Genomic DNA, 13,884 nt, shown 5'->3' with positions numbered 1-13,884 from the left:
TAGAGTGGATCTTTTTGCTATCTAATTAATGCTTATTATTGTAAGGAGGAAGTATGGCCTTCTACATAATGCTCTAGGAGCACATATATGTACTTTAAGCCTATGGCTCGGATCCTTGGATATAATTTGTTATAACATCAATAGTGTAGAAGGGCACTAATATAAAAAGATTTTCTATAAGCTTATCTTGAAGAAGACCTCATGAAAATTGCTTATTGATTGGTATGTGTTTATTTTTTAGTAAAATGGAGACATTTGTAGGTTGTTCCATGTCACCAAAGCAACTAATAGTTTTCTTTAAATCGATATTTTTAAATAACATTTGTATATAAGAAGTCTATCCTATTAAGCAAGATTATCCTAGAATGTTTAAAGTTACTAAATGAGAAATAGCTTTGTACCCTATTGTGGAAAAATTGCAAGAACCTAGATAGAGTCTAATGCCATAAAAGCTCCTTTGCTAGGAGAGGTTATTGACATTTAATATCTTTAAAGGATTCCCATAAGGATTGGCTTTGGAATTGCAAGGTTCGAGATTACAAAGTGCTGACAGGAAAGGGAATTTCATCCAAGATTCCTCAAGAGCAGTTTGTGCCCATTCACTCTTAGGAGAAAGAATGGCCTTAATAACCCAAGGGGCAAAAGAGATTTGCTCTATGTTCACTACCCTTAAGCCTCCTTCTTCGAGACTTGTATAGAAGGTCCATCTAACTTTGGATATCCTTTTACCTCCCCCCCATTAAATGACTTTGCGAAGTCTAATGCAATCGTCTAGTCCTAATTTGGATCGTAGCTTGGAAACCCCTCCACTTTTCAAGTTTTTACTTAAATCTATCAAGGAACCAATCCCACTTTTGTTTCATAGAGATATCAAACCCCAGTGGAATGCCCAAAAATATGAAAACACTTTGCCTAGGAATCCTGTGGCATCCCAAGTTTTTCATCAAGTCTTGCTCATCACCACAAAGAATTGCATACCCTGTTTTGGTGTGATTAATAACAAAACTTGAGGCAATGAAAAAAGTGTTCAAGAAGTTTACAAGTCCTAGACATCCCATGGAAGTTCCTAGGAATGAGATTTGTACCATCTACAAAATATTGGGTGTGAGTAAGTGTTTTCTTGAAGGTAATTCGATCCCTTTGATAATTTCTTTCTCCACTTGAGATAGTGGAGAAGCCACTCCAAAGCTAATATATAACTACGGCAAAATGTAAAGGGACCAATGGGCATCCCTACCTAATTGATCTATTGAGATGAGAAGGCTGGGACATCTCCCCTTTCCCACACACCTTTGTTGATACTTTTGTGAGCAAGAGTTTGACATACGAAACATAAAGTGGGCCCAATCCCATGTCTTGCAAGGCTTGAACTAGAAAATCCCATTCTATCTATCATAAGCCTTGTCTAAGTCCACTTTAAGAAAACATATGTCCCTTCCAAAATATTGACAATTGCTTCCAAAATGTGTCTACCCTTAATAAACCATTTATGTTCACAAGAATCTGTTAAATTACACAACGTAGCGGTACAGATGATGGCTCTATCCACCCGTGCGCTCCCACAGTGGAGCTTAGATTATGATCTAGACAGATGATCTAGACAGATACTAGGTGAAGAGCTACCAACTAGAAGATCTCTGCTAGAAGATCTGATCTTGTACAATGGACTGGGGAGGTCACCTCTTTATAGCTATAAGGGAGATAGTCAGATGAACGTAGTCAGTGGAACCGACTAGTCAACCTAGTCGGTGAAGCCGACTAGTCAATCTAGTCGGTGGAACCGACCAGTCGTCCATAAAATATTCAAGGAATATTCCTTATATCGTCGCCTCGGGGGCTCTCGCCCCTGAACCCATACCAGGGGGGCCGCTGGGCCCCAGGCCTAGCAAGAATAAGGGGTTCCCACATAATCACCTTTCTACCATCAATGGTCTCATTGATAAACCTCATTTGACATGCAAGTCAGGATCCAAGGATCCATCCAATGTCCCGGGCTCACACATGGCTTCTCCTCATATGGGGACCTTACAACTTGAGCACCTTGGACCACTGGTGGTTACCAAGAGGGTGGGGCATTGAGCATATCTAACACCCCCCCTCAATGTCCACCCGTAGGTGAACGACCTTCTTGGCCCAATGCCAAGTCTCTAAAGATGACCTTGAAGTTGATCCTTCTCGAGTGCCTTGGTGAAGATATTTGCTCCATTTTGCTCTGTTGGACAGTAGACCAATTCCATTATCTCGTCCTCAATCAAATCATGCACATAATGATACTGAATCTCTATATGTTTTGTGCGCGCATGAAACACTGGATTTTTAGCAATGGCCATGCAACTTTGATTGTCGCACCTCAGCACAATTGCCTCACTCTCTTGCACTACCATGTGCCATAAGATCCTCCTTAGCCACACTGCTTCACATGCAGCAAAACATGCTGCCTTGTACTCAGCCTTGGTAGAAGACAATGCCACTGTTGGTTGTTTCTTACTGATCCAAGAGAAGATACCTGAACCTAAAGAGAAACAATATCCAAAAACTGATTTTCTGGAATCAACATCTCTAGCCCAATCTGAGTCACAATGACCAGCCAAGGAAGTGCCCGTACCATAGGTGATGCCATAATCAAGAGTGCCCTTCACATACCTGAGCACCCACATCCCTGCATTCCAATGATTCTCCTGGGGCTTATTGGAGAACCTGCTCCAAACGCCCACAGCGAAACTGATGTCCGGTCTGGTGTTGCATAGATAGATGAGATTGCCGACCAACTTCCTATACCTCCTGATGTCTACTGGTGGTGAGGCATCCTCCATAGATAGCCTCACATTTATCTCCATAGGTGTAGCTATCTCCTTGCACTCGGACATACCAAATGCCTTCAAGATCTCCCTTGCATATTTTTGCTTGCCTAGATCTTGCCAAACTTCAATCCCCAAACAGTAGTGCATCAAGCTTAAGTTTGTCATCTCAAACTCTGTGCTCAACAACTTTCTAGTCTCTGCTGGATCATGTCTTCATAGTCACCTGTAATAAGGACATCATCCACATATAGAACAATAATAGTAGATTTTCCACCTTTCCTGTACACATACAAGTTAGCATATGAGGCACATATTTTGAAGTTTAATTTATGAAAGAATTTGTCTATCCATTGGTACCATACTCTTGGGGCCTGTTTCAGCCCATACAAAGCCTTCTTCAACTTACATACCTTGTTCTCAGAATGGGGGGCCTCTGTTAGATATGCTCAACGCCCCACCCTCCTGGTTACCACCAGTGGTCCAAGGTGCTCAAGTTGTAAGGCCCCCATATGAGGAGAAGCCATGTGTGAGCCCAGGACACTGGATGGATCCTGACTTGCATGTCAGATGAGGTCTATCAATGAGACCATTGATGGTAAAAAGGTGATTGTGTGGGAGCCCCTTATTCTTGCTAGGGCTTGGGGGCTAGCGGCCCCCTTGGTGGGGGTTCGGGGGTGAGAGCCCTCAAGGCGATGGTATAGGGAATATTCCTTGAATATTCCATGGACGACTAGTCGGTTCCGCCAACTAGTTTGACTAGTCGGTTCCACCGACTAGGTTGACTAGTCGGTTCCATCAACTAGGTTGATCCGACTACCGCCCTCATAGCTATAAAGAGGCGACCTCCCCAATCCATTGTATCAGATTAGTTCAGATTAGATCAGATCTTTCAGCTAGTAGGTCTTTACCTAGTATCTGTCTAGATCGTCATTTAAGCTCCACTGTGGGAGCACACAGGTGGATGGAGCCATCATCTGTACTACATTAATATTGAAGGAAAATTTTGTTCGTCTCCAGTTTGCTGTGTACTCTCTATTCTTTATTCAATTTCTGTTCTGGTGCACCGTGTAATTTAACGGCCTCAAACCCAGGTGGTTGAGCCACGTACACCTCCTCCTTGAGGTCACCATTCAAGAATGCTGATTTAACATCCATTTGATAAACTGGCCACTTTTTATGAGCAACCACCAATAGTACTATGCGAATAGTGGTCATTCTGGCAGTCGGAGCGAAAGATTTCTGAAAATCAAACCCTTCAACCTGCGAAAATCCTTGTGCAATCAATTTGGCTTTGTACTTTTCCAAAGTCCCATCAGCTTGTACTTTACCTTCCAAACCCACTTGGTGCGAATAACCTTTCTGTTAGGTGGTCGATCTACTAGCTCCCAAGTTTCATTCTTCATGATGCTATCATATTCTGCTTGCATAGCATTTTTCCAATCTCGGTCTGCAAGTGCTTCCTCTAAACTCGCAGGCTCCTTTACTTCTGCAATAATCTCAGCCATCAAGGCCATATTGACTATGTGAGCAAAGGCCCTCCTTTGCTCCTCGATTCTCTGAGACCGCCTTGGTCCATTTGCATGCTGCTCAACAGACATAGGCATCTGGTTATCATGGTCATAGAGCTGCCTTACCCATCACCACAATGGCTTTTTCGGTGGTGTAACAACAGGTTGGTGACTTATACCTGACATTTCCTCCTCCATTATAGCTTCTAGGATAGGTCCATAGTGAATTACCTCTTCGCGCTTGATGATAAAGTGGAAGAGCTCTTCTCTACCTCCATTGCATGTGGCTGCTCCCTGAACACCACCTCGCGGCTCGCTATGATCTTCTTTGCCTCTCGATCATACAACTTATAGGCTTTCTTCTCATCACAATAGCCTAAGAAGATACATTTGGTGCTTTTTGGTTGTAGCTTGTTTCTCTCTTTGTCTGGTACATGCGCATAGCATTCACACCCAAATGTTCTGAAGTGGGAGAAGATGGCTTTTTACCGTTGTAAGCCTCGTGGTGTTTTAGCTTTGAATGCCTTTGTATAGCTGCGATTAAGGATGTAAACCGCAGTATTGACAGCCTCAGCCCAAAAGTGGTTTGGAAGTCCAGCACCTTTCAACATACACCTCCCCATCTCCATAGTGGTCCGCATTCGGTGTTCAACTATTGAATTTGCTAAGGCGTATGTGGTGTCCTCGTTTGTCGCTTGATTCCTTTGCTCTTGCAAAAATCTCCAAACTCTGTAGAAACAAACTCACCACCACCATCCGATCTGATTTTCTTCACTTTTCTCCCTGTTTCATTTTCAACAAGTTGTAGCCATTCTTTCAATTTACCAAAAGCTTGTGCCTTTGAAGAAAGAACACCCACATCTTCCTACTATAGTCATCGACAATCAATAAAAAATAGGAAGATCACCCCAAGGCCTGTGTAGGCATCTTATCGTACAAGTCAACATGCACAAACTCTAGAGGAGCATTTGCTCTATTCTTGCTTTCTTGTGGGAATGCCTTTCTCTGTTGCTTGCCCATCATGCAAGCTTCACACGGTTCTTTGATTTCTGCGATTGTAGGGAAGTGAGCAACCATACCTTGCTTCTGCATCTCCTTCAGCACTGCGAATCCGATATGGCCGAATCTTTCATGCCGAAGTCTGCTTGTGCCCACTCCAGCATTGGCTGTAAGAGCACTTAGTTCATATAGGTTGTTCGTCCTTACTCATGTGCCAACAAGATTGCTTGCACTATCTAGAATTCCTGTCTTGTTGAACCTCACCTCATGGTCAAGCTTAGTTATGGAAGCAACTATTAGCAGATTTTTTTTGATTTGTGGAACATACAACACATTAGATAGTTTCTTAACATCTCCATTTACAAAAAAAAATGAAACCATACTTGTACCCTCAACAGGGCATTTTGCATTATTTCCAACTGTCACGGTGATTGGTTCCTATAGAGGCTGCATGGAACAATATAGACCCTTCTTACAGGTCCTCAATGGCCAGAAATAGATCCAACTCTGCTTCCGCTATGTTAGCTGTCTCTTTTTCCTTATCTGTCTTCTTCAAGGTACCATTCTTTTCATATGCTTTCTTGAACTGAGGAACACTCTTCCTCAATAGCCAGAAATAGATCCAACTCTGCTTCCGCTGTGTTAGCTGTCTCTTTTTCCTTATCTGTCTTCTTCAAGGTACCATTCTTTTCATATGCTTTCTTTACCCAGAAATCTACAATCACATGGCTCTTCTTCTTGCAATAGAAGCATTCTCCCTGAAACTTCTTCTTGCTGCCCTTCTTCTTTTTGGCACCACTAGTAGAGGACTCACCTTTGGTGGAGGAACCACCTTTGCCTTTCGTAGTAGCAAAGAATGCAGCATTCCCATTGCTGCCTCCATCTGGAGCTTTAAGCCTCAATTCCTCCTCCATGAGTAAAGCACAGAACTCCTCAAATGACAATGGTTGGGGTCTCACCTGAGTGTTAAGCGCTGTCACTAGTCCATCAAACCTTGGTGGACATATCTAGAGACATCACCAAGCTAGCTCTTCGTTAGTCTTTTGTATCCTAGCACCAGCCATCTGGTCACGTAGATTTTTGATTCGGGTTATGAACACCTCCACTGTCTCTCCATTAAACTTCTCAGCTCTGCGAGCTAATTCTCTAGGTTCTGGATCCTTGTCTGATTCCGCGTCTCATATTGACTCTTCAATATATTCTAGGCCACAGTTGCCTTAGATGTATGCTCAAAACAGTATCAGTAATACTTGTAACTAGGGCACACAGAGCATTTGCATTCTTGTGTTTCCAAGCTCATAGAAGGTCGGCATTAGGAGGTATCATACTCCTCGGATTTACTGGGTCGGGCATTCCTTGTGGTTTTGGGTCAGTCCCCAATATTGTCTCCAGAAGCTCATCTGAATCCAGAATAGGATTAATTTTAAACTTCTATAGAGTGTAGTTCGTACCATCTAGCTTGCCTTTAGTGAAGGCTGGTGGGCGAATCCTGAACACCTGGATTGTTGGTGCAGCTGCAGCTCTATTGAACTCGAGCCACTTCCTATTGCCATCACTCCGTATGCTATTAAAGCCCTCGCCTCTCTTCTACTCTTCGATCCTTAGAGCCTCTTGGGCTCTAATACCATGTTAAATTACACGGTGCAGTGGAATAGAAATTGAACAAAGAATAGAGATTATACAGTAAACTGGAGACGAATAAAATTTTCCTTCAATATTGATGTAGTACAGATGATGGCTTCGTCCACCCGTGCACTCCCACAGTGGAGCTTAGATGGTGATCTAGACAGATACTAGGTGAAGTGCTACTAGCTGGAAGATCTGATCTGGTACAATGGATTAGGGAGGTCGCCTCTTTATAGCTATGATGGAGGTAGTCAGATCAACCTAGTTGGTTGAACCGACCAGTCAACCTAGTCGGTGAAGTCGACCAGTCAACCTAGTCGGTGGAACTGACAAGTCATCCATGGAATATTCAAGGAATATTCCCTATACCCAGCAAGAATAAGGGGTTCCCACACAATCACCTTTCTACCATCAACGATCTCATTGATAGACCTCATTTGACATGCAAGTCAGGATCCATTCAATGTCGGGCTCACACATGACTTCTCCTCATATGGAGGCCTTACAAATTGAGCATGTTGGACCATTGGTGGTTACCAAGAGGATGGGGCATTGAGCATATCTAATAGAATCCAACTATACATTCTTTTTTTGTTATAATTCTTTATGAATCTATGGCTGCAATTGAACATGGTTAGGGCTTCTAGTTTTTGAGTTCCTCGTTGTTGCCCTCCTTTGGTATGAGTGTGAAAACCACCATTTAAGTGATTACGTAAATGGAGGTCTCTTAAACTTTCTTGCCAAACAAGGAGAAGGTAGGGAAGACCATCTTCACGAGGAGTCTTGCCATTAGCCATAACATCATAGCCTCTTTTAACATCACATTACTGATTAGATCTTTACATAATAAATTCTATCTGATCTTAATTCTCTTCTATTATTACCAAACCAATCTTAATTCTCTTCTATTATTACCAGTTTAATTATTTCCCCAAATGAACTCGCATGCATTCAATGAGTCCACCAACTAAAGAGAGTCTTCAATATTCTCCCATGCATGTCTAAGTTGCATTGATTCGTCCGATTATTTTTTTAATTGAAAAAATCAAATAAATTCACTTTTTTCACGATTTAAAAGGAACTAGATGTTTTATGCTATTTTATTTGTATGAATACTTTTATTCATATGAATAAACTACTATTCATATGAATAATTTTATTAAAATTGAAGACTTGATTTGGTGGTCTATCTATTTTGACTGAAGCCACCTCATTAGCATTGGATGCCTCATTGATTAATTGAAGGACACTCGAGATTAATTAGATAGGTGCACGGTCTGGCATGTGATTGATTCGACACAAATTTGGAAGAATAGCTCAGCTAAAAAATAGCAATTAAAGGCAACTCATGATTATTTGAATGCATGCATGAAAGTGTAATTGAAGTGTGATTCCATCCATTGCAATGGTTTACATGGAATTGCCTATCACCAAAGTGGTTTTGTGGGTGAATGATGCCATAGGACATATATGGCTTGTCAATATGTCCTAGACCCTAATAGGGGGATCCCTCAAGGACCATATTGACTTTTATTGATTAAAGGTAACTCATGATTGCTTGGACATTGCTGTACATATATAAAGATGACCGTCAGAGTGATCGGTGCAATCACGTGTGTATTAAGTCAGTGACCAGCAAAGCCACATGTGTGTCAAGACATGTCAAAAACTTGTTAAGGTGGAAAATTTCCTCTTTCTTAAATGATTGTTTCATGAGTGAAACATCCAAATGCACATCAACATGAATATCATCCATGACACCCACAAAAGATAAATTTCTTTAAGACATGCTCTAATAGACACCAATATTATTATTATGTGACCACTTGTTTCATTGTACAATTTTTATCATTCTCTAATTTCTTGCATAATAATAGTTCAAATTTGTTTTCTAGTATCTCCTCTAGTGGCATTAATGGAAGATGTTGGGATCAAATATTAATAAGATTTCCTCTAGTGGCATTAATCGAAGATGTTGAGATCAAATATTAATAAGATTTCATTTGTCAATCCTCTAAACTCTACCAAATCCAAGTTAAACTAATTTGCCCATCCATATTGAGTAGTACCTCACAAAACTAGAACCTCCTCAAAATTAATACTTTTGTATTTTCTATGAAACTAAACTACATGAAAAGAAAGAGGTGGAGAAAAATGGCCTTTTCATGAGCTCTTGTTGCAATTCATCATATTCTTCAAGCTTGTGTAAGAGGCGCTCTTATAATGACCCCAAATTCACAATAGTACCTCTTACATGAGGCTAGCCTTCATGACAAGTTGCAACAAGCGCTCATTCAAAGAACCATTTTTATCCACCCGTATCTTTTCCTAGAGTATAATTTTGCAAAAAATATAGAAGAGCTACCTTTGAATAGCTCCATTGCTTAGGAGACACTACTTAACAAGGATGAAAGATGAGGTTTAGGGTAGATCTCGTAGAATCATGCAAATGGACAAATAAAAATTTAATAATAATTAGAGGAGATTTGTAAGAACAATTTTGAATTTGTCATAGACCAAAAATTTGGGAAAAAAAAAATGTGCGATGAAGTTGATGGAAACATAAAAATATTATCGGACCCCATTGGAATTATTACATTAAAAAATTATATTAATGGCTTTGTGTCTAAAATCCTAACTATAAACCTCAGTGAGCCGCTAACTCTTATTGGACCAAAGTGTTGGTGTCTTGTTTTCTAAACCTATAAAACATGCTGTAGACTGTATAGGTATCTTCACTCTTACACATTCACATTGGGTCAAACACATCATGCTCCATAAACATAAGCATTCTTGGAAGGGGCAAGCCAATAACTTGGATTTATCGAATGAGTCTACATCCTCTATGTTTTATGACAATAATTTGGATGACATAGATGCCAACCATCGAGATCAAGTGACACTGGAGTAAGGAGTTATTCATCCTCGTGTAAGAGGTGCTCTTATAATGACCCCAGTTTTATAGTAGAACCTCTTGAATACCTCTTATAATGACCCTGGCTTTACCCACCAATGATGGTGCCACAGTCATGGTAGTGAGTCTTCCTAACCATTCATTCACATACTATGGAAATAATAAAAAACATTAGTTCAAAAGCAAGTGTATGAATATGAATACTTAAAAGATCATGCACATAAAATCGAAAGAATACGTATATATTCTTCAATAATAAGTGTAAGAACTCAAATTCATGGAGTGCAAATTGCAAGACATTCATTCATATTCAATTAAAAGAATAAATATATTCATTCAAGAGTAAGTAAAAGAATGTAACTTTATCAGATGAAAGAATACAAATAACAAAATATTCATTCACATACTCTTGAAAGAATAAAAAATATTCATTCAAAAGCAAGTGTAAGAAGAATACTTAAAAGTTCATGTGCATAAAATCAAAATAATACATAAATATTCCTTCAATATAAGTGTATAACATAAGATTAAAAGTTAATCATGTATGCAACAATAAAACTATTTCACTAACATTTAAAAATAAATAAATTACAGTAACGAATAGTTTTAGACATTTTAGAAACACATATACGTGAGATCCAAAGAGCTTTATCAAACAAGAAAACAAATTACCAATCATAATTTAGAGATCTTAGGAACAAGATGCTAAGAACTCTAAACTCTTAACAAAAGCACAAATTTACATTCTCATAAGAGATCTTAGAATCTCAAAAGAGATTATTAAAAACTCACACAAACAAAATAAACTCCATACACACACAAATCACATAATACAAACTCTATTTAATAGAACATAAATCACAATTCACAAAAGAGATCTTAGAATCTCAAAAGAGAGGTCTCGAGAACTCACACAAACAAGCTCATTCACAAAATAGATCTTAGAATCTCAAAAGAGAGATCCTAAGAACTCAAATAAACAAACTCCATTTTGATTAAGACCTCTAAGATTGCTTGAGAAACCTCTAAGGCCTACCTTGTTTTTTATTTCTTCTTTGATCTCTTCTGCTCAGCTACAGATCCAAGCATGAGATGAACACAAAAAGCTCCTCTGTGTGCATATATAGGCATTGTAGCACATATTCATACCAACAAATATCATTACGTATACCTAGTTTATTCAAGGGAAAATCTTTTGGCAAGCTTTCTAATGTGAGCTTTTTTACCATTTCCTTTCTTTTTGCGAGCTTTTTTTTAGAAATCCATACATGTTTTTGTTATAAGAAAGATGGCGAGGTTAGAAAGAGGGGGAGAGGATATAGGATATGTTCATTTTCATAGCATTTGGGAGGGGTGGAAGAGTGTATACTATGCACAAGGGGGGGCGGATATGAGTGGCAGTAGGAGGTAAAAAATTGTGGAAGATATGTCCATATTCAAAGTAGAAGGGAGGAACTATGGGAGATATGTTCATTTTAAAAGCGTATAATTTGAAACTTTCAACCTCATATTTGGATTCCTCATAGAATTTCGATCATTTTGAGTACTAGCATGATCATATGCCGATAAAAATTGAAAAAATGGTGTTTTTGTCATTTTGGCCTGTTTTGGGCCTATTTTGAGGCTGCGCTAGCACAGACTCAAAATAGGCCCAAAACAAGCCAAAACTAAATTCATGACAAAAACACCATTTTTTCAATTTTTATCAGAATATGGTCATGTTGGTACTCAAAATGACTGGAATTCGATGAGGAATCCAAATATGAGGTCAAACCTTTCAAATTATACACTTTTATAATGAACAAATTTCCCACATGCTCTCCCTTCCCCTTTGCATTTAGTAGATGAACATAACTTTCACATTCCTCATCCTCTCTCTCCTCCTTGCACTCCTCTTTGCATACCTTATAAGTTCCCCCTCTACGTTCTCCACTATGATAATAAATATATGTTCCAACTCCCCTCCCCTCCCTTCTCCATGCCACCTTACTCATGCGCTCGTCCCTCCCCCTTTCCTTTATCTCCCCTCCCCCCTCTCTCCTCTTAACCACAACCACAACCCAAACTTTCAACCCACCCCATTCCATGCCCCCCCCCCCCCCCCCACCCTCTCTCTCTCTCTCAGGTGAATGAAAAGCTCGCAATATTCATGAAAATTGAAAAAAAGCTCGTGACAAAAAGCTCACCGAGAGCTCACCAAAAAATCACACCCGTTTATTCATACAAATAAATTGTACTCGTATGAATACTATCAAATGATGTGGAAGTTTCCTTAAAAATGATGTGGAGAATTCCTTTAAAAATAGTTTTTTTGCTCGATTTATTCTCCCTATCGAATCATTTGTCCGATTTTCCCATATTTTTTGAATCATGAATTCGAATTTTTCTACTTAGATGCATGTTGCTTAGTCCCCCTAATGATAGATCCTTTGTCCAACAAACTCTTTACTCTATCTTTCACCCAAATTGAAGTCTTCTAGCACCACAACATTTCTCCAAAGACTACAAAGAGAGTCCCATGTGAGAACTCTACTTAGGGCACCAGTGGGTGCATTTATAGAGACAGTGAATCGTACTCCTTTGATCTGATGTTGTAGGGAAATCCATCTTTGGTGGCTATCCTAAAGCTCTTGAATGATTCAACCTTTGAAATGAGAGAGGACACCAATAGCAGACCCATTTCTCCCTTCCTCATGCTTAATGTGGAACCATATTCTCCTTCTATCAACTATTCTTAATCTATTCTCAAGGATCTCATTAGTGACTTTAATGTCCTATGCAGGTTTAAGAAAAGTGATAGAGCTTTGTCTCTAAGTTAATGAGCTAATTCCTCACCCCCACCTTGGTTAATTAAAACTCTCACATTCAAGGTCAAGAAGGAGACTCCTTTTTAAAGATCTATGTAAACTTTTTTTGACAAGTTATCACAAGTAGGCCTTCTTAATGAGTAGATAAAAGGAGTTACCACATGCAATTTTTATTGTAACTACTTTTACTTGAATAGAACATGTTCTTCCATAGCACATGCAGATATTGACTCCAAGTCAAGGACGAATGGGTATGCTTTTAAAAAGATAGGTACGCTTTTAGAAAGATTGAGATACTATATAGCCTTCATTTTGATTAGCCAACCCATTTTATATTTGATTTTTGTAAGTTGTAAAAGGATATATTTAGCCATTAAAGTTTTGCTAATTGAAAAGCATGCAATACTCCCCTATTGTTAGACCTAAATCTGATAAGTTGGAGAGATAGGATCTATTGAGAAAGCACAGTCCCCGTTAGTGAGCCACGTGCCATCCCCCAAGAGAAATCCCTCTACATCCACCTCGTGTTGGCCATGATAATCAAGGCTGCTAACCAAATCTTTTTTGCCACTGGGACCCCAAAGGTAGTGTAGTATTATCCCTAGCAACCTATCTATATAGTAGTGGCAGCTATCATCCACTCGCATCTACTCCACCAACCAGGGGTCAACTAGTAGGCCTCCATGAGAAATCATCCAAATGAAGTAAGAGATCTTCCATGCTCTTAGGCTGGTTAAGAGACAAGAGTGGAAGTGAGATATGACCTCATTGGGGACCTTTGCTCAATCCAATGGCACTCTCTTGATGGGATTCAGGCTGCTACCTCAACATCCATGTGACGGCTAATGTGAATCATGTATGAGAAAAGTGTCACCTCCTCCACTCTATCTATATGCCCTACTCAAGCCGCTGAGAAGCACCCTCCTAGGTCCCACTAAATTTCTCGGAGTGCTTTACCCTATTATAATAACCAAAGACACCATTATGATCCCTCTTGATCATATAAAACTATTCCAAGGTTGATAGTTCACACCTGATTAGATAAAATTATGTCAGGGTTGTGCTCGCTCCTGGTGATTAGATAAAACTATGTCAGGGTTGATAGTTCACACCTTACCCAGATGCCCCACAATCCTGATCCTTTGTGATTCAAGCTCATTGAAGACCTCCTCATCCCAATGGTCTTTCTAAGTGTCTGGATGCAAATGCCCGCCCTCTAGTATCTATGG

This window comes from Dipteris shenzhenensis, chromosome 26 (assembly GCF_047967505.1).
Source record: "Dipteris shenzhenensis isolate YYH24624 ecotype China chromosome 26, Dip_SZ_1.0, whole genome shotgun sequence".
Classification (NCBI taxonomy): Eukaryota; Viridiplantae; Streptophyta; class Polypodiopsida; order Gleicheniales; family Dipteridaceae; genus Dipteris; species Dipteris shenzhenensis.
The sequence above is the reverse complement of the archived record's forward strand: the minus strand, read 5'-3'. Positions refer to the sequence as shown.